Source organism: Aethalodelphis obliquidens, unplaced genomic scaffold (assembly GCF_003676395.1).
Source record: "Aethalodelphis obliquidens isolate GAN/ISIS:26980383/991018 unplaced genomic scaffold, ASM367639v1 scaffold39, whole genome shotgun sequence".
Classification (NCBI taxonomy): Eukaryota; Metazoa; Chordata; class Mammalia; order Artiodactyla; family Delphinidae; genus Aethalodelphis; species Aethalodelphis obliquidens.
In genome coordinates this window covers 5,896,060-5,901,075 of record NW_020837983.1, presented here as the reverse complement: position 1 = coordinate 5,901,075, position 5,016 = coordinate 5,896,060, and positions in this window count along the sequence as shown.

Below are 5,016 nucleotides of genomic sequence, written 5' to 3'. Positions count from 1 at the left end.
AGAAGAACTAAAGAGGAAACAAACAATGATGAACAAAATAAATGAAATCAAAAATTCTCTAGAAGGAATCAATAGCAGAATAACTGAGGCAGAACGGATAAGTGACCTGGAAGATAAAATAGTGGAAATAACTGCCACAGAGCGGAATAAAGAAAAAAGAATGAGAAGAATTCACGACAGTCTCAGAGACCTCTGGGAAAACATTAAATGCACCAACATTCGAATTATAGGGGTCCCAGAAGAAGAAGAGAAAAAGAAAGGGTCTGAGGAAATATTTGAAGAGATTATAGTTGAAAACTTCCCTAACATGGGAAAGGAAATAGTCAAGTCCAGGAAGCGCAGAGAGTCCCATACAGGATAAATCCAAGGAGAAACATGCCAAGACACATATAACTCAACCTATCAAAAATTAAATACAAAGAAAAAATATTAAAAGCAGCAAGGGAAAATCAACAAATAATATAGAAGGGAATCTCCATAAGGTTAACAGCTGATCTTTCAGCAGAAACTCTGCAAGCCAGAAGGGAGTGGCAGGACATATCTAAAGTGATGAAAGGGAAAAAACTACAATCAAATTTACCCTACCCACCAAGAATCTCACTCCGGTTCGATGGAGAAATTAAAACCTTTACAGACATGCAAAAGTTAAGAGAATTGAACACCAGCAAACCACCTTTACAACAAAGGCTAAAGGAAATTCTCTAGGCAGGAAACACAAGAGAAGGCAAAGACCTACAAAAACAAACCCAAAAGAATTAAGAAAACGGTAATAGAAACATACATATCTATAACTACCTTAAATGTAAATGGGTTAAGTGCTCGAACTGAAGGACATACACTGGCTGAATGGATACAAAAAAACACACTAATATATATGCTGTCTACAAGAGACCCACTTCAGACCTAAGGACACATAGAGACTGAAAGTGAGGGCATGGAAGAAGATATTCCATGCAAATGGAAATCAAAAGAAAGCTGGAGTAGCAATTCTCATTTCAGACAAAATAGACTTAAAAACAAAGAGTATTACAAGACACAAAGAAGGACACTACATAATGATCAAGGGATCAATCCAAGAAGAAGATATAACAATTGTAAATATTTATGCACCCAACACAGGAGCACCTCAATACATAAGGCAAATGCTAACAGCCATAAAAGGGGAAACTGACAGTAATATAATAATAGTAGGGGGCTTTAACACCCCACTTACATCAGTGGACAAATCATCCAGACAGAAAATAAATAAGGAAACACAAGCTTTAAATGAAACAACAAAACAGATAGATTTAATTGATATTTGTAGGATATTCCATCCAAAAACAACAGAATACACTTTCTTCTCAAGTGCTCATGGAACATTCTCCAGGATAGATCATATCTTGGGTCACAAATCAAACCTTGGTAAATTTAAGAAAATTGAAATCATATCAAGCATATTTTCCAACCACAACGCTATGAGACTAGATATCAATTACAGGAAAAAATCTGTAAAAAATGCAAACTCATTGGAGGCTAAACAATACACTACTTAATAACCAACAGATCACTGAAGAAATCAAAAAGGAAATCAAAAAATACCTAGAAATAATGACAATGAAAACACAATGACCCAAAACCTATGGGATATGGCAAAAGCAGTTCTAAGAGGGAAGTTTATAGCAATGCAATCCTACCTCAAGAAACAAGAAACATCTCAAATAAGCAACCTAACCTTACACCTAAAGCAATTAGACAAAGAAGGAAAAAAATAAAAAAAAAAACAAAGTTAGCAAAAGGAAAGAAATCATAAAGATCAGATCAGAAATAAATGAAAAAGAAATGAAAGAACAATAGCAAAGATCAATAAAACTGAAAGCTGGTTCTTTGAGAAGATAAACAAAATTGATAAACCATTAGCCAGACTCATCAAGAAAAAAAGGGAGAAGACTCAAATCAATAGAATTAGAAATGAAAAAAGGAGAAGTAACAACTGACACTGCAGAAATACAAATGATCATGAGAGATTACTACAAGCAACTATATGCCAGTAAAATGGAGAACCAGGAAGAAATGGACAAATTCTTAAAAAAGCACAACCTTCAGAGACTGAACCAGCAAAAAATAGAAAATACAAACAGACAAATCACAAGCACTGAAATTGAAACTGTGGTTAAAAGTCTTCCAACAAACAAAAGCCCAGGACCAGATGGCTTCACAGGTGAATTCTATCAAACGTTTAGAGAAGAGATAACACCGATTCTTCTCAAACTCTTCCAAAATATAGCAGAGGGAGGAACACTCCCAAACTCATTCTATGAGGCCACCATCACCCTGATAGCAAAACCAGACAAAGATATCACAAAGAAAGAAAACTACAGGCCAATATCACTGAGGAACATAGATGCAAAAATCCTCAACAAAATACTAGCAACAGCACATTAAAAGGATCATACACCATGATCGAGTGGGGTTTACCCTAGGAATGCAAGGATTCTTCAACATACTCAAATCAATCATTGTGATACACCATATTAACAAACTGAGGGATAAAAACCATATTATCACCTCAATAGATGCAGAAAAAGCTTTCACCAAAATTCAACACCCATTTATTATAAAACCCTCTAGAAAGTAGGCATAGAGGGAACTTACCTCAACATAATAAAGGCCATATATGACAAACCCACAGCCAACATCATTCTCAATGATGAAACCACTTTCACTAAGATCAGGAACAAGACAAGGTTGCCCACTCTCACCACTATTATTCAACATAGTTGTCAAAGTCTTAGCCACAGCAATCAGAGAATAAAAAGAAGTAAAAGGAATCCAAATCGGAAAAGAAGAAGTAAAGCTGTCACTGTTTGCAGATGACATGATACTATACATAAAGAATCCTAAAGATGCTACCAGAAACCTACTAGAGCTAATCAATGAATTTGGTAAAGTAGCAGGATACAAAATTAATGCACAGAAATCTCTTGCATCCCTATACATTAATGATGAAAAATCTGAAAGGGAAATTAAGGAAACACTCCCATTTACCACTGCAACAAAAGAATAAAATACCTAGGAGTAAACCTACCTAAGGAGACAAAAGACCTGTATGCAGAAAATTTGAAGACACTGGTGAAAGAACTTAAAGATGATACAAATAGATGGAGAGATATACCGTGTTCTTGGATTGGAAGAATCAAAATTGTGAAAATGACTCTACTACTCAAAGAAATCTACAGATTTAATACAATCCCTATCAAACTACCACTGGCATTTTTCACAGAACTAGAACAAAAAATTTCACCATTTGTATGGAAACACAAAAGACCCCAAATAGCCAAAGCAATTTTGAGAAAGAAAAATGGTGCTGGAGGAATCAGGCTCCCTGACTTCAGACTATACTAGAAAGCTACAGTAATCAAGACAGTATGGTACTGGCACAAAAACAGAAATGTAGATCAATGGAACAGGATAGAAAGGCCAGAGATAAACCCACGCACATATGGTCACCTTATCTTTGATAAAGGAGGCAAGAATATACAGTGGAGAAAAGACAGCCTCTTCAATAAGTGGTGCTGGGAAAACTGGACAGGTACATGTAAAAGTATGAAATTAGAACACTCCCTAACACCACACACAAAAATAAACTCAAAATGGATTAAAGACCTAAATGAAAGGCCAGATACTATCAAAACATAGGCAGAACACTCTATGACATAAATCACAGCAAGATACTTTTTGACCCACCTCCTAGACAAATGGAAATAAAAACAAAAATAAACAAGTGGGACCTAATGAAACTTAAAAGCTTTTGCACAGCAAAGGAAACCATAAGGAAGACGAAAAGACAGCCCTCAGAATGGGAGAAAATATTTGCAAATGAAGCAACTGACAAAGGATTATTCTCCAAAATTTACAAGCAGCTCATGCAGCTCAATATCAAAAAAACAAAAACCCAATCCAAAAATGGGTAGAAGACCTAAATAGACATTTCTCAAAGGAGATATGCAGATTGCCAACAAACACATGAAAGGATGGTCAACATCACCAATCATTAGAGAAATGCAAATCAAAACTACAATGAGGTATCACCTCACACCAGTCAGAATGGCCATCATCAAAAAATCTACAAACAGTAAATGCTGGAGAGGGTGTGGAGAAAAGGGAACCCTCTTTCACTGTTGGTGAGAATGTAAATTGATACAGCCACTATGGAGAACAGTATGGAGGTTCCTTAAAAAACTAAAAATAGAACTACCATACGACCCAGCAATACCACTACTGGGCATATACCCTGAGAAAACCATAATTCAAAAAGAGTCATGTACCAAAATGTTCATTGCAGCTCTACTTACAATAGCCAGAACATGGAAGCAACCTAAGTGTCCATCAACAGATGAATGGATAAAGAAGATGTGGTACATATATACAATGGAATATTACTCAGCCATAAAAAAATGAAATTGAGTTATTTGTAGTGAGGTGGATGGACCTAGAGTCTGTCATACAGAGTGAAGTAAGTCAGAAAGAGAAAAACAAATACCATATGTTAACTCACATCTATGGAGTCTTAAAAAAAAAATGGTTCTCATGAACCTAGGGGCAGGACGGGAATAGAGACGCAGACATAGAGAATGGCTTGAGGACACGGGGATAGGGAAGGGTAAGTTGGGACAAGGTGAGAGAGTGGCATGGACATATGTACACTACCAAGTGTAAAACAGATAGCTTGTGGGAAGCAGCCGCACAGCACAGGGAGATTGGCACAGGGCTTTGTGACCATCTAAAGGGGTGGGATAGGGAGGGTGGGAGGGAGTTGCAAGAGGAAGCGGATATGGGGATATATGTATATGTATAGCTGATTCACTTTGTTATACAGCAGAAACTAACACACATTGTAAAGCAATTATACTCCAATAAAGATGTTAAAAAAAAAAAAGAAAAACAGTTGACCAGATTTTAAAATACTAAGCTTAACTGGAAATCTGATAACGCTGTTTAATTTTTTCAAAGAAACTGGACCTTATTGAAGATCTC